Below are 27,369 nucleotides of genomic sequence, written 5' to 3' on the forward strand. Positions count from 1 at the left end.
CTACAGTTCTAAGATGATAACCACTGTTCCTTCCCTCTTCCTCTCCCTCCCTCAATTCTCCTACTTCCTTCCTGGTAAAACAAACATTGGCAGACTTAAAATCCCCAGAGTTGAGTATTTTCTCTGGCCCTTTCTTCCTTTTCCTATCACCACCGCTTGGCTTTGGTTAAGATCCAGAACAGGCAACAGCACTAGCGCAAAGGCAGAAAAGAAACCACTGAGACTGATGCAGACCCCTGCCCTGACCCATTGAGGGGTAAGTTAAGGCTTCTGACATTTTGGCCCCAAGTGTGAACTAAACTGGCACAGAAAGAGCACAAGCATCCTGCCGAATGTCCCATTGAAAATCAGGCGCAAGAGAAGCCACATCTTTCCCTCCTCAAAAGGCTTCTGCATGTCCTCCTACCCACAAGTCCCAGAGGACTCACATTGCCAGCTTCTCCCCACACTGACACTCAAACACCCGCCACACTCAACAAATTTCATACTTTTCACTTGGTCCCATTCAATTCCATGTGGTGTTTTGAAAATATGTAAAGGGAAAGTGAGGCTCCAATATTTTTCCTCTCCTCATAAATATGGCATTTTAAATAAGGTTCATACATATTCATCCTTTGCTCTTTCTTTTTTCTAAATGTACACCTATAGCTTCAGTTTTATTCATACCCTTCTCTGGTTCCCTGGTTTGAATTGGAAAATTGAAATGTAAAATATTAACCAAATAGTAAGTTGGCAAAATCTCACATTTCAGCACAAGCCTGCAAAGAAATGGGGAAAGTCTTGCAATAATTAATAAGCAGGATAGTGAAAGGCCACATCCAGCTTATATTTTAAAAAAAGAGGAATATACAGCAATTTGTAAATTTGTAAACAGAGCATTTATGAGGAGTGAGGGACTGATTGGTAGGAGAAATCTGTGACGTCAGTGCTATTAATTTAGAATCACACTTCAAACATTCAATCTTAAGAATTCTCAGGTGGTTTCAAACTTTGCCAGAGTTTCTGAAGAGTGTGAAGATTCTCACACATTGGTCCCCCTCAGCTACATGCCCAAATGTGTCCTGCACAGATAAACCCCATCCAAAAATCATTATTTTTTTTTCTTTTTCTCTCTTTTAAAAAAAGAAACTGAGCAGGAAATCTCACTTAAACAAGCTGTCTCACGACATTTCTGGCAGACCCTGATTCCAACGAAGTTGAAAATATCTCAAGAGCAGCCTGTCATACAGAATTTCAGAGCTTCTGCTCCTAGGAAATGCAGAAATAGATGGATATGTGGGATTCAAAAGATTCAAAACATCTGAAGGAAAAGCAATTTGATGTGAACTGCAGATTGACCTGCTTTTATGTGAGGAGCATATGTTGTGTTTCATGTATCCGTTAGCTTTTGCTGTGTAACAAATCTCAGTGACTTAAGACAGCATGTATTTTATTGTGCATGCATCTATAAGCCAGTTGGCCAATTCCATTGTCCTTAACTATAGTCAATCACAAGTCCTCATTTAGGTACGTACAAGGAAAGCTAGCTCTGCTGTTTTTCACTGAATTCACTCATGCACTTGGTCTAGGTTGATGTGGATGGACAACCGGACTCTTGTCTCTGTGGTCACTCTGATGGTCTGCAGACATTGGCAGCATTATAAGAGAGGGAACAAGTGTGCAAAGCCTTTGAAGGCCTAGCCTACTCTCAGAAGAGGCAGACCATTACTCAACTGTATTTCTTTGCACAGACCAGCCCAGGTTCAAAGCCCAAGGAAATTGACTCCAACTCCTCATGCAAAGACAGATTGTAAAGGGTGTGGATATGAGCATACCATTAAGGGAGGCCATTAATGAATTCCCCTAATATACTTCATTTTAGAGAAATACACTTTTGAGAAATCCCATAAAGATCATTTTAAGTATGTTCTCCAAAATGTGCCTGATGACAGCCTCTATATCAGGCATTCAGACAACAGCACTGAATGAGAGCTTTGTAGATGTGTGACCTGTTACCAGAATTTGAGGAGAGTAAAAACAAAAAAATGTATATTAAAGTACTGATATTCAGAAAATACATTACAATTTACATATATTAGATAAATTGCCTTCCACATTGTCTATCTCACGCATGTTGGTCATGCAGCATTTCTTAGATGAAGGCGCAATTATTGTACTCAGAAATTTCTTACAAACTACTGCCCCCTATTCTGAGAGTTTAGATGAAAGTGCTTTTTTTTTAAATCTTACCAGAGGGTATCAACAGAAGTTTTTCAGAAAACAATCAAGCTTTATATTACTTCTCCAAATGGTCTTTAATGGATATGGTTACTGAAGTACTGAGAGGTTGTGATTGCTAGGCTACACCACCAACAATAATAACCAGGTTTTCATTAATGTATGTGATAACAACTGGGCCTGCCTATCTCTTATCTGACTCACAGCAATCATGAGCATCTATTGGTTACAAAGTGACTTCAAAGATGTTAAAATGTAAACATGACAGGTATCTTCAAATGGATGAAAAGTGATATTCCATATCACTGTTTTTACTGTACACAAAAATATTTTTTCAGGACACTGAATGCTTTGATACCAGGTCTGCAAACTGTGCTATTAGCCTTGCTGTTTTTCAAGATGAAATGTCTCCTTTAAAGTTTGTCCATTTTTATCTAATTAGAGAATCTAATTAGAATGTCATTTCAACTGTTTCCAAGGGAGAAATATTTTCCTTGGGACACTGGATGACATTGCCTTTAAAAATGAATATACGCCTTTTTGAGATCCTTGAAATAGTGGAAAGCATGGGGCAAAAAGGACACCCGGCCCTAGCTTCCAGGGCACTTTTTGTTCTTTTCCTATCTTTACCTTTTCAATAAATTAGTGTCTCAAAGTTTAACCTTCGTCTGTAATCCATCTGGGGCTTCCTCTCATAACTCACTCCAGAAGGAACATTAGTAGATGTGAGTTTTCTCCCAGGGATTCACCCTCCTTCTGTTTTAAATCAAAAAATGCTTTTGCAAATTAGCCAAAGGAGACAGGCTATAAGCTTCCTGTAAGAATCCTTCAGTGTGCCCTCTGGACTTTTTGTCTGGCTGTTCTCAAAGGTTGTGCAGGTTTAGGGTGGACATTAAAATCTACATGGAACGTGTAAACAGCACATGTGGGGACAAACACATCTTCCAAAAAATCGATAGGCATCTGCAGAGTTGCTGCAATTGAAATGCACAGCATCAGTGCTTACCCATCAGAGGCAAGCAGGTAGGCATTAGATTTTTATGGTACAAGCAGTTCTTAAAGACCATGCTAATGCAACAGCTTCATGTCATATAGGAAGAAACATTAGTAAGTGTGTATAATGAAGCCAGATCTGCCCTAGCCCCAGGATGCAGCAGAACAAAGACATAAGGACTTACTGAAGGACATATAGTGAGTAGGATTAAGCCTTTCACTAGGACAACAGTGCCCTCACTCCTGGTCCAGAATTCTTGACAGGACCTGCACTTTTAATGGACTTAGAATATTTGTCAATAAGGAAAAAGAAGAAAAAAATGGTACCTTCTAACTTGTGATGCCCTGATTCAATATTTGTCCTTCTCTGGTTACTCACTTCCTTGTAGGACAACAACAGAAATTCACTAATCAGGCTAACTGGCAACCTCAGAAACAGACCTAAACAGCCAGGTCAGCACCCGGAGACCATTCCATGAAACATGAAGCAAATTTGCATTTCATGTATTCCTGCCATTATTTACACTGCTCTGACTCTGTACAAGGTCTGAAGCAAGATGCAAAAGGGGATAGAAAAGGAGAAAGATGCAGCCCAGTTCTCATAAACTATTTAATTACCCAAACTAACAACAACAACAACAACAACAGCAAATGTGAATGCAATAATTGCAGAAAAGGTGCACTGTGGTAGATATCAATTTGGGCTGCAGGAATAAAGTAAGCTCAGTGTGGAATTAGTCAGAAAGGCTCTCTGGGGAAGGCCAATCTTAGGCTGAGTCTTGAAAGAAATAAGGAATGTACTGGATGAAATTCAAAATTTTTTTGTCTAAAGTCTTATTAATGTTTAAGGATAGTTTTGAAACCCAATATTCCATTTATTTCCTTTGGGGTACTAAAAATGCTTATGTTCAAATCCCCTTGTTTTCAATGTACACAAAAATATTTTTCCAGACATTGGATGCTTTGACACCAATGTCTACAAACTGTTCTATTAGCCTTGCTGTAATGTTTGTCCACTTCAGGTTAATCCATGTCTATCGCTTCCATTCTTTTAATTTTGTTCATTTCATTTCACTTTGTTCACTGTTCTCAATTCTGATGCCTGTGTTTCACAACATTTGAGAATCTTTTTATAGGTTTGTTTCTTTGTCCTATGTGGCCTTCATTTCTGCAGTGGCTTTATTTTTCTCTTTCTTTTATTTTCTAAGCTATGATAGTCCTGGGTCTATTGCCTTCTATTCTTATGCTATATATCTTACAAGATCTTTTGCACTTCTGTGATATTCTACCTTGTAGTTTTTTAACCGACAGAGGCATTTTTTCTGCATGTAGGAGGTGTTCAGTCGCATTTTCCAGCTGTACTATGGATACTTTTTCTGAGGCAAGTTCTCTCATGAGGTTGTCATTCTCTAATGATGTCTCATTATTGTTTTTCCCTTTGCTTTCATCATTTTTAAAGATATGTTCCATGAGCCTTTCTGTTTATTACTCTTCTTTTGATGGGAGAGCTCTTCCAGGATTGGCTGTTGGAGTTTGCAGTGATTCTCCTTATGACTGGTGGTAGGTAGGGTATAGTATGTGAAGTCTCATAGCCATTTAGGGCCATTCTATCTCACTAACAATAAAGGTCAACCCCGCAGAGCTTTTCACAATCAGAATTCTTTCCCACCGACTTAGCAAAAAACAGCTTCCTGCACCTCTAGCTTATGGTGTGACCTGAAGCACTTGTTTCGTTGGGGTCTTAGTTTTAAGAATTTTTAGGCAAGACCATCAAGCATTACTCTAGGAAGAGTTCTCCCTGACAACTGGGGCAAGACTCCTCTGTACCCTACAGAGCCCCATCAGTTTTGAGCTGTCCAGTCTGGCTGGCTGGGAAACAGGCACTGTTCTGATTCTGCCTGGCTCAAGCACTCAGGTTCTGTTCCTTACACTCCTTCCAGGTGGTTCTTTTCCTCAAGTACTTTTATCACTTGCACACACTGACCACTGTACTGAGAATTCTCGAGGACCACACTCTGCACATCTCAGGTTTCTCTCTGAGCAGCAAGCCTCTCATTTATCTGCCCTGCAAGCACTAGCCATGCAAACTTTTTTAAAGATTTTTTTCATTTACTTGAGAGTCATAGATACAGACAGAGAGAGGGAGAGACAGAGAGAAGTTTTCCATCCACTAGTTTACTTCCCAAATGACCACAATAGCTGGAGCTGGGCTGTTCCAAAGCCAGGAGCCAGGAGCTTCTTCCCGGTCTCCCACATGGGTGCAGAGGCCCAGGCACCTGGTCCATCCACTGCTGCTTTTCTAGGCCATAGCAGAGAGCTGGATCAGAAATGGAGCAGCCGGAACTCTGGCTGTCACCCATAAGGAATGCTGGTGCTGCATGCAGAAGCTTAACCTACTACAACACGGTGACAGCCTTGAAACAACTTCATATTCCTGACCCTGTCCTCTCAATGACAGGATCCTTTGGGCTCTGCCATGGCTCCTCCTTTCAATTCCATGGCCTCAAATGCTCTCAAAGCAAGAAGTTTGGAGAAAGTCAGGTTGACAGTCTGTTTTCTGATGTCCAGGTTCTGGAAACCATTGTTTCATACATTTTATCTTGTAGAGGAAGGGGTAGTTTCAGGTGGGATGATAGCTGAGACACAACAATAAATCTAGGTTACGGTGTATTCTTTGGTTGGCCCTGATTTTCTTGCTTCAAACAGTAACCAGGAAAGTTCCCTTTGAGTCTATTGTTCCAAGCAAGAACTTCAGGTTTTGTTACTTAGAATGTGCCACCTATGCTATACATGGATTCTGCCTTCATTATCTGCGATGTCCACCAGGGGATGCTCCCTCAGCATGGTCCTGCATGGCCATTTAACCTTTCCTGCATTGGCAGCCCTTGATCTTGTATCATGGTTAAGAATAACAGATGTCTCCTGGGTGTGTTGTTTCACATTTGCTTTTCATTTTCTTTTATTTTGGGGGAAACTATCAGATTGCCTCAGCTTTCCCTCCATCTGATGCTGAGCTCCTCAGCATGTAAGGAGGCTAAGTTGAAATGCACGGAAGTCTGCTCACACAGCAGGGAGTCTGCACACTGGGAACCCTTAAAGGGCATTTGCTGATAATAAAGAGGCATGCAAGGAAATTGATAATAGCTGAAGAAGAACAAGAGAAAAGGGTACAATAAGGAAGCAGACTAGCAAACGTTGTAGATGAATAGACACACCACTTATTTGTTCCAATCTGAATGATGTCTAAATATATACAATTAAGTATTTTTCAGTGAATGTATGTATTATAGAAATGTTTAATAAACATAGATCATGAAAGCAAGATACATGATCAATCAAGAAAAGAAAAAGAAAGATATTTAGGAAAACAAAGTGTATGAGAATGCAAACATGGCACACAATATCTGTTTGTATTTCTCAAAAGCCCAGTAAGAGAAGCAGCTTTCCTCCTAACTAACAGACACCCCTTATCTTGGCTTCTATGAAGCATTCACTAATGGAAATAAAAATGAGCAAAAACTTAGAAAAATGTGATAGTGTCAACTGTACTCAAAGAAAAAATATAATTCCTTAGTTACTCTAATTACACATGCAGAGTAAAGCAATTGCTTGCTATTTACTGGAGTATGCCAAAAACAACTTAATATTAATAAATATTGGTGAGAAATCACTTTGTAAATTTTAATTACTTAACAAAAGCAATGAAATAATTTTTAATTAAAAAGTATGTACACCCATAAGTAAAATGACCCCTTGTGCTCCAATTTGGAGACTTCTTTTAGAACTGAAGGATAACATTTCTGAACCCCTAATTATATTCAAACCATCAGGGAGAAAAGGGGCTAAATACCACATTGTCTCTTCCCAATGGAGAATTAGGAAAGAAAATTGCCAAAGGGGAAAAATAGAAAATGAAATACGTCTTTTTTTAGACATTCTCATCCTGGTTTGTAAGTAATATTCTCTTTTTTATCCTGAGAATGTAAGAATACAAAGTTCTTGGGATTTCCAAGAGTCATCTTTGACCTTGAAGTCCTGAATGCCAGTCTTCCAGTCATACCACCATACCCTTCTCCAATAGGCTAACTGGTTGCAATCCTCAGTGAATGAATTAATTGTTATTTTCTTACTGAAAATTATAACCAATTTGTGGAAATGAGTACTGATGACTTTTGCAACACACATTAACAGTTGTGTAATTCTTATTTATGATTCTAACCATCAATCAGCTGTAATTGGAAAACAAAAACTTGTGGAGTGGCATGGGGAATTAATACTCTGTCTTTTCCCCCTATATATCCAAAGAAGAAGGTTAGATGGAACAGCCTTAACTTTCCCACGCTAGGAAACCTATACTCTTCCAAGACCCTTAACATAGCAAGAGGTAGTCACCTGGATAAATATTTTTTCTTATTCTTCATTCATTTATAGAAAATTCTGTAATTCACTTGTATATGCCAAATTCTTCCCCCATTGTTAACATAGAAATCTCCTAGAATTAAATTATTCTAGCCCCATTCATGAGTTTCACAACCATGCTCTCTACTTATTTTTTTCAGTTTCTGAAATCCTGGGTAGGAGTTTCCTTGAATATTGCTCCTTCTTAATGGAGCCTAAAGCAACAGAAACTGGAAGAGGTGATGAAGGAGAGAAAGAAAAGGACATTCTCAAAAGCAGGCCTGTTTTCTGAGTCATGATTTACTAAAAGACTTCCCTGGCCACAGTCCCCCAACTAATTTCAATCTGAATTAGGGGAATAAGGTCAGACACCACCAACAACATACACCAGAGTCATTCCTCTGATAGCTGCAAATTAGCCCTGGGAAAGAACACGTATTAGCCTGAAAAATTCATGAAGATTCGAATCTGCGGCCTAATTAGCTACAGTGGTTGATACAAGAGAAAAAAAAAATAGCTCACAACTAACACTGTCAAATTAGAGGCATTTGCTGGAACTTTGCATTGAATGTTTGGATCGATTGAAATATCCAAATGACCAGCTAAATCCATCAGGAATCAGGACCACTAGAAAGTTTGTTACTATGCTATAACATTTGCATATGAGTGAATCAGAAAACAGAATTTAAGTCAAATCCACTGCCATATGAGACAAATATGTGTATGCTATAGGGAATAGTGACATGAATTTCAAATCAGTGTGAATTAGGAGACATAGAGTGAACACACAATTTCTCCAGAGATTGGAAATATGCATTTGCTCCAATTTCACACTCATCAACCCTTCCCTTTCTCGAGAAACAAAAATTGAATAAAAATTAACCTGTGCCTAGACACTTCTAGTAGAATGTATAACTATATATCATAAATGTGTTAGTTCCAATAGATCTAACCATTGTCTCTCGCTTCTCTAACATTCACCATAGTGATGACCTAGATAGGCTAGCAGAAAGGTCAATGAGAAGAATAATGGCTTTTATAGATAGAGAAAAGCCTGAAGAACTTGTGTAAGAGCTGGCCCAAAGCAGACTTCTTCCATCCTTCTCCATATGTTGACATCCAAGAACTGGTGACGAAAGGGGAATTTTCTGAAAGAGAAAAAATGTGTATAAGAATAAATGGTGATTATGAGGAAATTGTTTTTACTAAATTTTACTTTTTCTTGTGGAATGGCATTGGATATGACATCATTCAGGGGCCCAGGTAAAAAAATTGCTTGGGACTCAAAGGATTAAGAGGAGCCAAGGAGCAGGGGGGCAGGTATCAGAAAAAATGAATCCAGAATCAGGTAATTTGCCTCTTGTTTTATTCTCCAGACTTTACATAGTAGTCGAAGAATTTTGGAGAGTTTCTCCTAGGCATCCAGCTCAGCTTACCTTGGTGATAAAGAACTCAGTCCAGGAAGAGGGAGCATGATTTGCCTCAGGAAATGACATTGTGTCATTTCTGGAGAAAATCAACCTAATGGCTGGTGAACGAAAAGAATCTACCAAAACTTGGTCAGGAGAACAATGTTTTATTATTGAACTACTGTCACTGCTAACGTTTCATACTGAGTCATAATTTATTTCCCTGAAAGGTATCCCTACTAATTATTGAAGAAAATATGTCATTCATTCACAGCTATACAAACATAGATTTAGGTACTATATGTATATATACTTAATATGTGAATATATCCATATATATACCCATATATATGTATATATACATGTTAACCATTTGCTAAGTGATAAAAGGAGGGATCAAAACAAAGAAATATTTTGTAAGTTTATCTGGAATCTTAGGCCCTGAAATAAATTTATGTAGATAATCAATATCAAAATACTTCAAGAAGTTTGTGGAAAAATGAAATTAAAGGTTAATTTTCCTTAGATGCAAAAAAATGTTGATATCCATACATAGTTTTTTCATAATACATATTTTTCATGAACAATTTAAAGATCCTTGTGAGCATGGATTTTAACTTTTTGCACCATAATTAACTTATCTTTTAATTTCATTTGCCTTGAACTTGTTGAAGTACATTAACAGACAAGAAATATACCTAATAATGCAACTCAAGGAAAAATTCCCAGTGTGTGGGATGGATAGTAAGAAAAACAAGAGTTTATAGGAGGGCATGACAATCTTAAAGGTAGAGATTTTTCAAAGGTAATCTAAAGGATGGTGAGATTTGATTTAATGGACTAGAGGGAAAAAAGGGTAAGAGAGCAGAGGATCAGCATAAGAAATGATGCAGATGCAGGTGTGCAAACATTTCCTTGTAGATTAGTGAATAACATATCAGTAGTTGCCTGGCTCAGAGGCAGAACTGAGTTTTACTTTGTACCAACCAATCAGAAGGCTGCCTGACCCTTCCCATACCTTATGTTTTCTAATCTCCCACTGCTACCTTCAGGAATGAGTACAGCTGAGAGAAAAGTTGAGAGACATCAGAGGAAAGAAGGAAGACGGTTGCACAAAGACAACATTTTGCTCCAAGAATTTGCTTACATTTAGCCAATGATCTTGAAGTGGTTGGGGTGTGATTATCGGATTATGTTGGTTTATTCATATGCCTTCTGTCTTAGATTCAGTTCTATTCCCCCAAAGGACCACTTTACACAATTCCACTTGAGTATCAGGCATTCCAAAGAGTTCTAATTGTTCCCACATCATGTCATTGTTAAAGTTAGCCTTTGAAGAGTATTCTCTATAATAATGTTGATATTTAACACACTTGCACTAAGACAAAGTGTTCCTGTTGGTTGCATTTTAGGAAATCCCAGATCTCTGGTGGTGCCATCTGTTCAAGACAAGGTGTAATTCCATGGCTTTGGGGTATTTGGGCCTCCCTCTGGTTATCTCCTGAATTAGAGCCCATCTGGATACAAATACATGACTGTTTTTTTGTAGATCCAAGAATAGCTTTTAGGAAAAAGTACAAAAACCAAACTTCTAGGTCAAGTAATATATGTTGTCCACCAACAAGTCTTGTCTTTTATGCTATAGATATTCTAAAGCTAAAATTTTGTGATCTTTTTTCACATACTGTTAGCAGTTGTAGTAGTTGAAGTAATGACTTAACGAATAAAAACAAATATTCCTGGAAAACCAGTGTAACTACAATCAGTTTGGAGTGACAAAAGAACCTAAAATCTTTTATTTAAAAAAAATAGAACTAAGCCAATGAGGGTTCTTAGTTCTAGAGACCCAAAAGAGATGGAGAAGAATCAGAGTGGGAAGAATATAGACTAGGAAAGTTGGGTTATTAAAAATAAGATAGTGTCCAGCACTGTGAATAAACTAACTTTTGGGATGCCAGCCTCACTGGTTTGAGTCCCAACTGCTCCACTTCTGATCCAGATACCTGCTAAGGCACCTGGGAAAGCAGCTGAATATGGCCCAAGTGTTTGGTCCCCTGCACTCATGTGGGAGATCCAGAAGAAGTCCCTGGCTCAGCCTTGGTCATTACAGCCATTTGGGGATCTCCCAACCAATGGATGAGAGATCTCTCTCTGTCTCTCACTCTCTATATATCCTCTGCCTTTCAAATAAATAAAATAAATTTTAAAGAAATTGCTGGAGTATGACTTGTACTTTACTTTCCTGCATCCCAGTAATGAATGTGGAAATCTTAGTGACAGTGGGATGACTGACAGGTCAAGAGGAAGTTCAGAGTCTATCTTTGTCGCCAGGCTACACTGTGCCAGTCTATCACAGATGTAAGTATGTAAGCTAACAAACTCTTCCTATTAATTTCCTTCCCCAGACCCTTTATAGCTGGTGAAAAATTCATTCTGAAGGTTCAAGACATTGGTATTTCTATCAAAGCATAGAAATTACAATGTTCAGGATCTAACTATCAGGGAAATGAAAATAAAAAATACAATGAGGTATTGTATCACTCCAGTTACAATGACTATTACACAAAAATCAAAATATAACATGCTAGCAAGGAAGTGGATAAAGGGTAACCCTAATATACTGTTGGTGAGAATATATATTAGTAAAACCATTAGTTAAAACAATATGGAGATTCTTTTTTTTTCCTTATTTTTTTTTTCTTTCAAACTTTTATTTAATGAATATAAATTTCCAAAGTACAGCTTATGGATTACAATGGCTTCCCCCCCATAACATCCATCCCACCCGCAACCCTCCCCTTTCCCGCTCCCTCTCCCCTTCCATTCACATCAAGATTCATTTTTGATTCTCTTTATATACAGAAGATCAGTTTAGCATACATTAAGTAAAGATTTCAACAGTTTGCTCCCACACAGAAACATAAAGTGAAAAATACTGTTTGAGTACTAGTTATAGCATTAAATCTCAATGTACAGCACACTAAGGACAAAGATCCTACATGAGGAGTAAGTGCACAGTGACTCCTGTTGTTGACTTAACAAATTGACACTCTTGTTTATGGCTATGGAAGCCCCCTGAGTTCACTGACTCTGATCATATTTAGACAAGGTCATAGTCAAAGTGGAAGTTCTCTCCTCCCTTCAGAGAAAGGTACCTCCTTCTTTGATGACCCATTCTTTCCACTGGGATCTCACTCACAGAGATCTTTCATTTAGGTTTTTTTTTTTTTTTTTCCCCAGAGTGTCTTGGCTTTCCATGCCTGATAGTCTCATGGGCTTTTCAGCCAGATCCGCATGCCTTAAGGGCCGATTATGAGGTCAGAGTGCTGTTAGGACATCTGCCATTCTATGGGTCTGCTGTGTATCTCACTTCCCATGTTGGATCGTTCTCTCCCTTTTTGATTCTATCAGCTAGTGTTTGCAGACACTATTCTTATTTATGTGATCCCTTTGGTTCTTAGTCCTATCATTATGATCAATTGTGAACAGAAATTGATCACTGGGACTAGTGAGATGGCATTGGTACATGCCACCTTGATGGGATTGAATTGGAATCCCCTGGTATGTTTCTAACTCTACTGTTTGAGGTAAGTCAGCTTGAGCATGTCCCGAATTGCACATCTTCCCTCTCTTATTCCCACTCTTATATTTAACAGTGATCACTTTTCAGTTAAGTTTCAGCACTTAAGAAGAATTGTGTATTGATTATAGTATTCAACCAAAAGTATTAAGTAGAACAAACAAAAAAATACTAAGAGGGATAACATATCAAGTTGCTCATCAACAGTCAGGGTGAGGGCTGATCAAGTCACCGTTTCTCATAGTGTTCATTTCACTTTAACAGGTTTCCTTTTTGGTGCTCAGTTAGTTGTCACCTATCAAGGAGAACAAGTGGTATTTGTACCTTTGGGATTGGCTTAATATGGAGATTCTTAAAAAAGCTAAAAGTGGATCTACCATATAACTCAGTTATTACACTTCTGGGAATGTATCCAAAGGAAATGAAGTCAGTACATGAAAGATATACCTAAACTCCCACGTTTATTGCAGTCCAGTTCACAATAGCCAAGATATGTAACCAACCTAGATGTCCACAAATTGATGGCTGGGCAAAGAAAATATAGCAGGGGCCAGCGTTGTGGCGCAGTGGGTTAATTTTCCACAGGCAGCACCGACAGCCCATATGGGCACCGGTTCTAGTCCTGGCTACTCTTCTTCCAATCTAGCTCTCTGCTGTGGCCTGGGAAAGCAGTAGAAGATGGGCCAAGTCCTTGGGTCTCAACACCCACATGGGAGACCAGGAAGAAGCTCCTGGCTCCTGGCTTCAGATCGGCGCAGCTCCAGCCATTGCGGCCATTCGAGAAGTGAACCAACGGAAAGAAGAACTTTCGCTTTGTCTCTCCCTCACTGTATGTAACCCTACCTCTCAAATAAATAAATGAAATATTTTACAAAAAGAAAATAAAGCAAATATATAATATATATATATAATTCATCCATTAAGTGAAATCCTGACATTTGCAACAAAATATACAGAATTGGAGATCATTGTGAAACAAGGCAGACACACACACAAAAAAATCCAAATGTGTTCTCTCATATATTTAATATAATATATACAGAATATTTTAAATATGCGGATGTCATATTACTTGGTAAATAGGTATTTTTGAATATTATCTTCATTGTATAATACTCTCTAAAGACTAATATACCCTTCCTTCTTCACTTTAAGATCTTTGTCATGAATCCCACATTATGTGATATTAATATCCTCACTTTCAAAAACTTAATATGTATATATATATGTATGTGGTATTTACATATTATTTGAATATTGCAAAATGTTAAAAAAAAGTGTTAAATCTAAAACAATGAACAAATAAACTTGCCCCCCAGGAAACATAGAATGAGGTTGTCCATTCTTCTTTACTAAGACAGTATTTGTTTGATGTCCTATATTCTTCCCCAAAAGCATATAAAGAAAACTTGAGCATGACTGGGTCAAACCTCCTTACAAATGTCTTTCAGGTATTATGTAGTATGAATGTGCACCCTCCCTCCTAGACCATATCACTTTCCTGTTTTATGTTCCACCAAACTGTAATTTGGGGAGTGGGGAGTACTGGAGGAAGAAACACAAAGGAGTCAATGTGATCAAATGAGATAAAGGATGAAAATAAGGATGTGGGGAACACGGGAAAACACATTACAATTGATTCAGAACCCAAGAAGTTAGGTCCTGGTACCAATTCCAAGAAATATGAAACTATCTTTTATGAATTTCTCCATCATTTCCAAAAGTAATAAAGGAAGGTGAGAGAAAAGGTGCATCACTTGTCCTGCTATCTTCACATCCACCTAAGCAACTTCTCCATCTGGCATTGGAGATTCTCTCCAGTAAGACCCAAGATCCCTCTCTAGCCTGCACCTTCCATTATCTTTGATTCCTACCCCAGATGAAACTTCTTCATTGTTCATACAATTCCCTCATCAGAAATGCCTTTCCCTCTGTCTCCACTTAATTCCATTCCCTCTACCCTTCACCAGGTACTTCACAAAACTCTCCCTGGTAAATTCTCACTGTCTCTTCCAACTAAATTTTATGTCTCTGTTCTTTGAACAATCAAGATATTTTCCATTCTTAATAGTACCTATCTTATTTGATTTTAAAAGTGTTCACTGAACACCTTTAGGTGCTACTCCCAGTCTTCAAGGAGTTTAAGACTATATGTCTCTGAACGTTTGTTAAAAGAATGAAAAGAGAAATCTTTTCATTATTGTTAGATTTTCTGCATACCCAATGTAGGTGGGAGAGGCTTAATAAAGCATCTATTGAATCAAAAAGAACATAATTCTGACAGCAAGTGTTCCTTGTTCCTTGAAAGACTCTGTAAGATCAGCCCTTGGTTCTGTTACCATGAGTGGTTCACTGCCTCTAGCAGAGACTCTGTTTCTTAGAAGAGCAAATGGATATAATATAAGCTTCTCATGTTGAGAAGTCTCTTCCAGCTGGATCACTGTTGTAAAGATCCAGAACTGGCTCCCAAGGTGTTGTGAATCTCATCTCATAGTGTGTTTACTTGTCTTGTCTTCCATCCACAACTCCGAACATTAAGGAATGTAGTAAAAGGGATTTTTTCATAGTTTGGAGGGAAAATACTACTGCGTGGCTGCATTGTCATTTAACCACTCACAAGAATTTTCTCCAGAACATTATCTTTCAGAATGTGGGACTCTGTTTACTGCTGAACCAGTGAAAACTCAGTGATGGTGGTGGCCAGAGTGAGCCATGAGCCAACCATGATTGTTAAAAGGGCAAATATCATGTTCATTGAGTTCACTCCTGTGAACTTTGAGTAATGTACCTGATAGACTGTCGTTGAGAATCTAATACAAGAATGAATAAAAGGGTAAGGAAATGCAAGGTTGATAATCAGTGGTGAAATTATCCTGGAACAAGATTATGAATCAAAGGTAAGGTTAAGAGGATTCCAAGATGGCAGACTAGAGAGCAAGCTTACTCTTCTAAAACAGGAAAGATAGTTTTAAAAAAAAAAAGTGGAAGAAAGTGCAATTTCAGGAAAGAGTTGATGAGAAAATTGCAGAGGAAAATCAATGCAAATTAGAGCAACACTGTGGATCTACGTGGAGAGTGTGAACATGCACAACTATGGGCCTCAGCAGCTGAGAGCCTCAGCACCAGCTTTGGAGATTGAGGTGAGATCAGACTGCAGCAGCCCAAGCCACTGGCAATAAAGCTACCAGAAGAGCCTGGAGAGTCCAACTTGGAGTATTATGGCAGACAGTGTACTTGCCAAAGTAGAGAGAATGTTTCTTTCTCCCCAACCACCCAGCACCAACGTCCTGTAACAAGCCAAGAGAGGGTAGGTGCCATATTGGATATACATAACAGCTGTGTCAGTTTGTGTCCATCAACTGAAGACTGAATGAAGAAATTATGGGATATGTACTCCATGGAAATCTAAAACAGCAATAAAAAAAAGTGAAATCCTGTAATTTGGAACAAAATGGATGAAACTGAAAAACATCATACTTAGCGAAATAAACCAGTCCCAAAGGACACATACCATATGATCTCCCTGATCTATGGTAACTAATAGAGCACCTAAAAGGTAATCTATAGAAGTGAAATTGACATTTTGAGATGTGATAACTTTGAATCACCCTTGTCTCTGCTGTTGTGGAAACATTTTTCATACTATTTGCTGAACTCTTTACTTAGCATCGAGTTAATCCTATGTGTATTGAGCTAATAGGAGGGGGCCAGCACTGTGGCGTAGTAGATGGAGCCACTGCCTGTAGCTCCAGCTGCTCCACTTTCGATCCAGCTCTCTCTTGTGGCTTGAGAAAGCAGTGGAAGATGGCCCAAATCCTTGGCCCCTGCTGCCATTTGGGAGATCTGGAAGAATCTCCTGGCTCCTGGCTTCAGATCAGTGCAGCTCCAGCCATTGCAGCCATCTGGGGAGTGAACCAGCAGATGAAAGACCTTTCTCTCTCCCTCTGCTTCTGCCTCTCTGTAACTCTGCCTTTCAAATAAATAAGTACATAAAATCTTAAAAAACTAATTGAAAATAGACCTTAGTAAAAAATAAGAATGGGAATAAGAGAGGGAGAAGGAAGAAGGGGGGAAGTGCAGGTGGTAGGATGGGTAGAGTGAGAAGAGTCACTACATTCCTGAAGTTGTATCTATGAAATGCATGAAATTGGTATACTTTAAATAAAAAGTTTCTGGGGAAAAAAGATTATGAACCAGAACACAGCAACTGTGACCTGTTTCTGGCTTTCCTCCATGTTGGACTTTGCTTATGTTTCTCAGTACACCACCATGGGCCCATATCTCTTCTCTAGAAGGCTTTCCTGAATAGAAGAACTTCACCGTTTTCATTCAGCACCATGGTTTTTTGTGCAAAGCTGGGCATATGTAGATCATCTGAAATAAACAAGAGGTAACTATTCTTTTTTAAATCTTTATTTATTTATTTTTACTTTTTTGAAGGGGGAGAGAGAAAGAGAGAGATAGAGAGAGAGAGAGAGAGAGAGAGAGACAGATCTTCCATTACCTGGTTCACTCCCTAAATGCCTACAACATCTAGAGCTAGACCAGGCTAAAGCTAGGAGCCTAGAGTCCACATCTAGTCTTCCATGTGGGTGGCAGGGACTTACTTGAGCCATCATCTGCTCTCACCCAAGGTATGCATTAGCTGGAGGCTGTTTCAGAAGTGGAGGAGCCAGAATTTGAACCAGGCACTCTGATATAGTATGTGGGCATCCCAACAAGTGTTTTAACTGCTATACCAAATGCAAGCCCCCAAGAAACTGTTCTTGTAAGGATTTATGTAGTCCATATACTCTATGTAGTCTCTTAGACTCTTAGTATCTTAGGTTTAATCAACTATTGTCCTCATAGCATATAGACCCAGGTAAGAGTGTCATTTATTCAAGGAAGATATTTTTTTAAAATATGTATTTATTTATTTTAAAAGCAGGGTTAGAGAGAGAAAGAAAGTGGCCAAGTCTGGGCCAAACTGAAGCCAGGAGCCAGGAACCTCATCCTTGTCTCCTCTGTGGATGGCATGGGCTCAAGTATCTTCTACTGCTTTCCTAGTAGATTATCAGAGAGTTGATTCAGAAGCAGAGCAGCTGAGATTTAAATCAGTGCTCTGATATGGGATGTCGACTGCCCCTGCTGTGGTAGCTTCCCCTACTGTGCCAAAATACCACCCCAATGGAAGATATTTTTTAAAGTCATATTTTCCACAGAATGTAGAAACAATATTTATTCAAAAATATAACTGAATAAAGGCAGACAGCACATATGAAAAACATTAACCACTGCAAGTATATCGATGACCCCATGGTAGTAAATGTTGGCCTCCTACTCTCATCTTTTGTTGTGAATAATAATACACAAACATGAATCCCACATAATTCACATGGAGTAAAGTGCAAACAAGCCCATGCGTTGTCATTTATTGGTCCTCTCCAAAGCTCTGCTTAACAATGACCCTGATTCAGACATTTCCCTGCAATCCTGAATCTGTACCTCTAAGATTCATAATCATGTAACTTGGGCCGTTAGTTCAAAAGTTTTCTGGGGGCTTTGGCTTGGAATTAAAAATAGTTCCTTTCCTTAGACACCTTTATCACATGTGTTATTTTGAATTTGATGATCAATGAATGAAAATTTTGTGACGTTTTCTTTCAACTCCAAAAATGATATATTGATGATGGGCTAGGAACCAAGAGTCAAGCAGGAGCATTTTGATATGTTAGATTCTGTATCATTTAACTGCTCCAAAGCTAAGATGACTATGACTGCCAAATTCACAATAATGGCCGCATGCATGGTGAGTTCTCCATGAGGAAATGTCATGCAAGCAGGGATAGAACACAAAGTGTTCTGCTTTAGCTTTATTTTTAATAGTTATTGATTGATTGATTGATTGATTGATTTGAAGGACAAGAGAAAGAAAGAGAGAGATCTTCATCTACAGTTTCCCTCTCTAAATGAACCAGACTGAAACCAGGAATTTGGAGCTCTGTTTGGGTCGCCCACATGGGTGACAGGAGTCCAAATACTAGGGTCATCTTCTACTGCATTCCCAGGAACATTAGCAGGAGTTAGATTGAAAACAGAGCAGCCAAGACTCAAGCCAGCACTCTGACATCAGATGCTGATGCTGCAAGCAATGAGTTATCCTACTGCACCTTACTGCCATCTTCAAATTACTTTTTCTTGCATGGACTCTCTTCTTAGAAGAAATTTTCATAGAGCATCTAATCGAAGTGTGACTACTGTAAGTTAATGTGAACTTCTTTCCAAAAATAAGTAAGTAATATCTTTCCAGCCCCAAGTGTTAGCACAAATATCCTCCCACAGACTTAACAGAAAAATCAACTTCCCAGGAGAATGGATGAGGAATCCAATGATGATCCATTAGATGAAGAGAGATAGGTCTAACTCACCTCATTGGATTTGCCTGAAAACAACATATTTGAGATTCAGAAAATCCTAGGAAGTTGGGGTTAATAAAAAAATGGTATGAATGATGAGTGAAATGAATGCATATCTGTTCATGCTAATGATGAGTCAAAACTCATTGACAAAGACTATTTACTAATTAAAATGACATTGTAGGTTGAGGATAGGGGAGTATCAGATCAGTTTAACTAAAGCAGGTAAGAGATTGTAATGCAGAGAAAACTGGGGTTTTTCAGAAAGATGCCAATATGGGGCTAGAATAATGAATGAGGCAATGTTATCAGAAGATGCGTGACCTCCACCACTCCTGAGAGAAATGCAAAATAAAAATAAGCAATACTGAAGTATGCATTCATAAAATACAAAAAAGCCAATAAAAACAATAGAAGAATAATACACACTTGGCTATGTAGTTGTTCTTTAGAATTAACCTGTAAATAAAAATTTCCACTTGATTTTTAAAATTAAATCAATATTACTAATATTTTTGTAAGATGCTATATCCCTTTTCATGCAAATATGATATTCAATAGTTTTTCTATTTACTAATTTATCAGTTTTTATTGAAGACAGGAAATCCAGTTTCATTTTTAAGTTTTCAATGAATAATTCATGCCAATTCTATAAACTTGAGTGTGTTACAGCATTTGGGGTTACCTCTCACCTGGCTCATGTGAATTCTAAAACCAAAATGAATAAAGCAGTGTATTAGTCTGTTCTTTTCTTGTTACTATAATGAAACTTCAGAGGCTGAGTATTCTAAAGAAAAGATGCTGATGTAGCTCACAGTTTTGGAAGCTGAAATTCAAGAATGCATATCATCATCTGATGGCAGGAGCTCCCTTGGCTCCTCACCTCATGGCAAATGACACCCTACAGGGACATACATGCAAAAAGAGGAGCATAGCACCAAATAGGTCTACCTCTTAAAGGCTGACCACCTCCCAACATCCTCACTCTGAGGACCAGGCTCGAACACATCCATACTTTAAGAACAAAGTCAGACCACAGCAAAGGGCAAGTAGGAAGTCTTAAGTAATTTAAAAAGGTCTTGATATTTGTTTACATAAATCCTTTTAACCACAATGTACTCCAGAAGTTTTTATAACTCTGAAGTATTAACTCCTGTTCAGTATATATTATAGTTATATTTTGATGAAAAGACATAGTATTGTGAAAGCATTGAAAACATAAAAAATACTATGGAATCTGAAAGTATCATTATCATCATCATCATCTACATCACAGGAAATATACAGCCTAAAGCAAACAAATTTTTTTTTAACTTTTATTTAATAAATATAAATTTCCATAGTACAGCTTATGGATTACAGTGGCTCCCCCCCCCATAATTTCCCTCCCACCTGCAACCCTCCCTTCTCCCGCTCTCTCTCCCATTCGATTCATATCAAGATTCATTTTCAATTATCTTTATATACAGAAAATCAGTTTAGCATATATTAAGTGAAGATTTCAACAGTTTGTACCCACACAGAAACACAAAGTGTAAAGTACTATTTGAGTGCTAGTTATAGCATTAATTCACATCATACAACACATTAAGGACAGAGATCCTACATGGGGAGTAAGTGCATAGTGACTCCTGTTGTTGACTTAACAATTGACACTCTTGTTTATGGCGTCAGTAATCACCCTAGGCTCTTGTCATGAGTTGCCAAGGCTATGGAAGCCTTTTGAGTTTGCTGATCTGATCATATGTAGACAAGGTCATAGTCGAAGTGGAAGTTCTCTCCTCCCTTCAGAGAAAGGTACCTCCTTCTTTGATGGCCCTGTTCTTTCCACTGGGATCTCACTCACGGAGATCTTTCATTTAGTTTTTGTTTGTTTTGTTTTGTTTTGTTTGCCAGAGTGCCTTGGCTTTCCATGCATAAAACACCCTCTTGGGCTCTTCAGCCAGATCCGAGTGCCTTAAGGGCTGATTCTGAGGCCAGAGTGCTATTTAGGACATCTGCCATTCTATGAGTTTGCTGTGTATCCCGCTTCCCATGTTGGATCATTCTCTCCTCTTTAATTCTATCAGTTAATATTAGCAGACACTAGTCTTGTTTATGTGATCCCTTTGACTTTTAATCCTATCATTATGATCAATTGTGAACTGCGATCACTTTGGCTAGTGAAGTGGCATTGCTACATGCCACCTTGATGGGATTGAATTGGAATCCCCTGGCATGTTTCTAACTCTGTCATTTGGGGCAAGTCCGATTGAGCATGTCCTCTATTGTACATCTCCTCCCTCTTATCCCCACTCTTATATTTAACAGGGATCACTTTGCAGTTAAATTTAAACACCTGAGAATAATTGTGTGTTAATTAAAAAGTTCAACCAATTGTATTAAGTAGAACAAAAAAAATACTACAAGGGATAAAGTATTAAGTTGTTCATCAATAGTCAGGACAAGGGCTGAGCAAACAAATTTTTTTAAAAATACATATATCACTTTCACACTTGTTACTCCTGGTGCTGGATGCCTGGAAGATACCTAAGTTTCCCTTATCCTAATGACATGTATACACATGTCTTTGACATGGCTATGCACACAATGCTGCCCATACCAAAGTCAAGCTATTAGTTTTTATTACTAGTGTTCTTCATAATAGCAGCATATTTGTAATTTTTATCCCTTTTCCAAAGTAAGCCATTGCATAATGCTAATTGGATATGACACCCTGTTACCTTCTCCCAAAGACTGTATTTTCTTGGAGACTGGTAATTGGTGTCCTGAGGCTGACCACCAAGAAAGCTACAACTCAGCAGTAGAGGGCTTTGCAGTGTAGTTTAGTTTCCACCAAAGTGAAAACAAAAATGCATGGCCCCTTTATGTTGAAAGGGGACTAGAGGCAAATATTGAATGACCAATGGACCAACATGTTTACTGAGTACCTGTCCTTTGCCTAATGTTGAAGCTGAAAGTTTTAGACTCAGAAGATGAGTATAAAAGATATGAAAAATAACAGAGAATGTAAGATTTTATCTTCATGAGTGAACTTGGTCAGCACAGAAAACAAATACTAAAGAAGCTCAGAAAAAAAGCTAGCTGAAGGCTTCCATAGAAGCTCACAGAAGGAGTTGAACTTGTGCTATGTCCAGATGGGATATCTGGATTAGTGGAAGTCAGGGCAGAAAGTGAGGAAGTGGACCCATACAATAGATGAACCAAGTGGAGAACAGAGGGATCAATGAAAAGCCTTAACATCTTGTTAAAGGAGTTTGGACTCAGTGCAGGTGGAAGTAAAGACTCACTAGAGATTTTGAGTTGGGAATAGCCTGACAATATAAAACAGCTGAAAATACAAAACAGCAATCAGTTTGGGGCTTTCCCATAGGTACAGAGAACTGAGGGATAGGTATGACAGACTGAATATTTTCCACAGTCGCTGAAGTATACCCAGATCTTTGCTGCACAGCCCCCCTCTATAACCCTGTACCCACTGCAGGCTTGTGTCCAAGTCTAAGACATGAGGAAAGACTTGCTGAGGAACACTTTGTTAAAAAGAAAAGAAGTTGTGTATTTTTAATGCCCTGGGGTTATGGTTAATCCCTAAGTTCAGCTCCTATGAACTAACAAAAATTTACAAAAATACTTGTACAAAATGTGAATTAACCTTGAGCAGAACAACTTCTGTCTTTATGAAAGGCTCACTGGTTGAAAACACAGACTTCAGAGCCAAAGTATCTAGGATGGGTCCCCAGATCTACAGCTTACTAGCTGTGTGACCACCTATAAACATCTTGACCCCTCAGCCTCAACTTCCCATTTATAAAGTTTAATTTTTATAGTACCTAATTCATGAGTATATAAGTTGAATTGGTAAAGAATTTGAAAAACTGAGAATTGAACATAGAATTACTATGTAAGTATATGTTAACCATGAATAAAAATCAATTCTAAACATGGATTAAAGCAGAATTTTCCAAGTATTAAGGTATCAAAGGGCTTTGTTTGGTTAACCCACAGAGAGATGGACTTGTGTTATAAGAATATATCTCAATGGGGATAGATGGAGGGAATGATGCAGATTTCAGCCTCCAGGGACATTTCTCAATGTTTAGAAACATATTTAGTTGTCACATTTGTGGGGCAGAGACATGGGGCAAAGGGAAGCACTGTCATCTAGTGGATTGAGACTATGGAAGCTACTAGTCATCCTGAAATACACAATGCAGTTCCCACATAGCAGAGAATTTCCTGCCCAGAGTGTTAACAATGTCAGTGTTCAGGAACCATGGATTACAATAGGCACCAGTTGCCATTCATTAAGAACAAGATGTCTTTAGGAAAACTGGTATCACAGAGTAGGAACAAAAAGAAAGTCCTGAATCCATCCTCTAGTGGACTTTTCAGCATCCCTCTGGAACCTATTTTCCAGCTATTATTAATGATTAAGATTTCCTATTGCAGACTTTAAATCATGCTGTGGTAAACAAGCAGTGAACACTGGTGCAGTGTTGTCAATTCAATCCAGCACTAGGTGCTGGCATCTTCAGGACACCCATCTTGGCATCAAATAGAGTATGTTGTAGAGAGGAGAAAGGATTCCTTCTTTTAGAGGGCATCTTCTTAAGGTGAGGAACCAAGAGTAACACTTAGGGAACTTCATACAACTGTGTGTGACCAGGATTGAGAACAAAACCTGAGACCATGAGTCCCTGGCTGGGCCTTGAAAGGAGAACTGAGTGTAGCTGCAGCTTTTGTGAAGGTTTCGGAGAGGTGATCGGGCCCCAGCTGGGTTTGAGATGTGAATGGTATTTTGATGGATGAGGAAGGTGTTCTTAGCAAAAGTGTGTGGTGGGCATATTCATGTATCTACAGGACAGTGAAGAATTCTTTCTGGAGGGACTAGCCAGGGGTTCAAGTTAATGGCAAGCTTGGTGAGAATAAGAACTAAATTTGGATACATAAGGAGTCAATGAGGGCACTTAGATGCCTTCCTGAAAGATGGTGAAATACATGTTCAAGTTATTTATGAATGCAAACAACAAAAGGAAAAAGCCACTTAAAGACACTAGGCTGTATCAGCAGGACGGTAGATGTCAGCAAGGAAAGAATAGGGACAAATCTTGTTTCTTGCTCTTGTTATGAGGTGAGGAAAAGGGCCTTCTGCCCTGGAGACCAATGCATAAAGCACAGGCTGCTAAATCAGTTGTGCTCCCTGGGAAAGGTGTTGTTTAACCTAGCAACAGTTTTAAGTTTATACACATTTGCATGCCAAGATGTGCTACCACACAGTGCCATTTACAAACAGTACCATGAGCCCAGCCTTTAGCTTAGGGTGGGTACTCATGTTTATTTAGCTATCTGGGTTTCTTTCTCTTTTTTTTCTTTTGGTTACTAAATTATACATGTAAATCAATATGTATCTTGAATTTACATACCAAATGCAAATGGTGCGACTGTCACTTTTTCTCTTGTTCCATATTTGTTCTCTGCAGAATGAATACCATATGCACCTTCAGTGAATCACTCTGGGCCTTTGCCCCTCTTGCTTCTCAGAAAATCCTCATGGATGAAGTGTGGAGAAGAGTTCTGCGGGGGCATTTTCAACAGCCAAGCAGTGGGACTTTACTGCACAAAGCCTAACGAGAGATTCAGAATCAGACAGCTAATGAAGCATGGCCGTGATCTGACAATAGGGGCTGTGGTAGCTGCTGCAATCTGCGGAATGGATGTCTTAGTTAAAGATATTAAGTTTAAAAACCGACCTACTGGGAAGTCAGCAACAGGAGAAGACTAAGGGGCCCGAGAGCTATTCTCTGGTTGCTGTTCCCATAAGCTCATGGGCCAGCAAGCAAAGTGTCAGATAACTGTACACAAAAAGATTGCTCCATCTGTGTATCAGCTGCCATTGCTTCATTTTTCTAGTCTGATCCACATTCTTTAAAGGACCCATGACACTATCAGCCTGCTCCTCATGGCACAGGAGCCTTCTTTCCACTATCCAATCTAACAACATGGACATTTGAATATCAGAGCCCATTTTCCCTCCTGATTGCTCCACTTAGTGGCTCTGAGCTAAGCTGCACCAAGAAATCATCTGTAGACTATCCTGCCCCCTCATTCATGAAAAAGAGCCAAATATACTCTGAAACATCATTTCCGGAGATATTTTGAAGTGGAAAAGAAAATTAGCTTTCTCCTGTTGCCCCATTCTAATTCTACCTCTACAATTCCACCCTGCTATTTCTGACATTGCCTTTCCCCATGTAAAATAATTTTAACTATTAACTGCATAAAATGGGCAAGATTAATGCTGAAGATTTTTTAAAACCAAATTTGAGTTTGATCCTTTTCACCAAATCACATTGCATTTTTTTGCCAGTTCAGTACAGTTTCCCATTAAGACCTATCATATTCAATCAAGATACTCAAATCTTATGGTTCAACTTTCCTGAAATTCAGTGCTCTTCTCTCCTTCTCAATGAACTTTGCTAACCACATGCATAAAATTGTCATTCAACCTTAGGTGCAACAAATGGATGCATTTCAAGTCTTTCATATCTAAGACAGGAGCAATAAGACCTTAATCATTTCCAAATGGAAACAAAGTTCTCCGATCGCTGACAGCCGTGCTGTGTCAGCCGAATAGATTCTCCTGTCATCCCATCCAACTGATGGAAAGAGCTCTACTCCTTTCTTTGTGACCCTTCCCCACTCCTCACCTATTGAAGGGATGCTTTGGGAATCCAATTATATTTGAAGTGCAATAGCTAATTTCAAAGACTGAAGCATTTCATAATTCTTACCACTACCTTCAAAGATGAGAGTTAATGCTCAGAATACCCTAAAATAACTTGAGCTATGTTTATTTAATTTACTTCCTGCATACCCACATGCACATATATCACTTTGTGTGTGTGTGCTAGCAGAGAAAGCAAACCAATGTACACTGTAATGGAACCACTAATGAGCTGATGCTATCTACTGGCCTCTTTAAAATGCTGTTCCTTTCCTGTTTTGCATTTGCTGGGTTATAATTTTAAATTACGTATGCATCTCCATCTCTCCTCCTCACCCCCTCCTCTCCAGTGCTTTCTCTCTCTCTTTCTTCCTGTCTGTAATCCAAGAATTGCATTGCCTTAGCAACCAAGAGATTCACATTTTTATGCACACACACACACGTGTGTGTGTATGTGATTGAGCACAGGATGACCACACTTTAAGATCACCTAATTTTAGATTTTAGGTTGAAAAAAAGGCATGTTTCTGCACAAATCGTCCTTCCAGCATAGTTTCTTATACATTTATCCTCTGTTTCCCCTCTTCCTCTCTCAAGCTTCAATTTCTTGACATTTAACTTTTTTTTACTATTTCCTGTGAATTATTTGTTTCCTAAAAGATAGATTTTTGTTTGTTGGCCTGTATGCTTTTTTAAATTAATCTTCAATGTTTGATGAAGGAACATGGATGCAGCTTCCTAATCTGGAAAGAAGACTCGATGATGATTGAGGAGAAAGAATGATATGTTATGGCAAGGATGATCAAAGGACCAGATTCCCCAAGACATGGTTGAGTTTCAACTACTGTCCACTATAATTATTAGCAGACTCTTTACTCTCAGCATTTTCCTAACTTAAGCCATAAATTATATGGTCATCATCAGGCCCGCACTTATGTACAGTTTAATTAGAATTGCTAATGAAATATGCTTTCTGAAAAAATAGAGAGCACAAAGGTGAAGAAACCAAATCTTCATAGGAACGGGAAGAACATTTCAGAAATCTCAACTGTAGCCTGATTTGTAGAGCAAATCAATTCACAAGCCCATAACCCAACGCCTTCCCTTGCTAACATCATCTTTAACTTCTTCCAAGCATTCCCCATATGCACAGAATCTTCATGTTGATCCCTACCTTTCCTACTCTACCTCCAACTTTTCTACTTATAACCTAACCATAGTCTACCAGAATATAGTAAAAAATCTTTGGATCTAACTCAAATATAAAATAGTGTGAGGGACTCATCCAAATTCATAGTTCTGGTAAATGACAGAATGAGGATTTGGACCTAAGACTCTAGACCCCAGGTTTCATAGTTGTTCTAACAACTTACGAGTGCTTACCTTAGGTGAGCTCTTCCAGGCTATAATCCATTAACATGGTGGCTTCCCCTCTCATACTTGTTCTCCACTGTGTTAACAAAGGTGCACTACTTGTCACGGTGTGAATCTCAGCCAAGAGTGTGTGTGTGTGTGTGTGTGTGTGTGTGTGTGTGGAGAGAGAGGAGAGAGAGGGGGAAAGAAGAGAGAGAGAGAGAGGAGAGAGGAAAAAGAGAGAGAGAGAGAGAGAGAGATTGTATAGCTATAACCCTGCAGGAATCAGAATGCAGA

The 27,369-nt window shown here is 38.7% G+C and overlaps 1 long non-coding RNA gene across 1 annotated transcript; it reads right to left on the bottom strand.

Annotated features, from left to right (window-relative positions):
- On the bottom strand, positions 1-27,369 carry LOC103349326 (uncharacterized). Its single transcript, XR_517535.4, has 3 exons — positions 27,103-27,369; positions 24,419-24,619; positions 1-8,756 (listed from the first exon to the last, which is right to left on the bottom strand). It is a non-coding gene; the product is annotated as an uncharacterized lncRNA (long non-coding RNA).

Source organism: Oryctolagus cuniculus, chromosome 10 (assembly GCF_964237555.1).
Source record: "Oryctolagus cuniculus chromosome 10, mOryCun1.1, whole genome shotgun sequence".
Classification (NCBI taxonomy): domain Eukaryota; kingdom Metazoa; phylum Chordata; class Mammalia; order Lagomorpha; family Leporidae; genus Oryctolagus; species Oryctolagus cuniculus.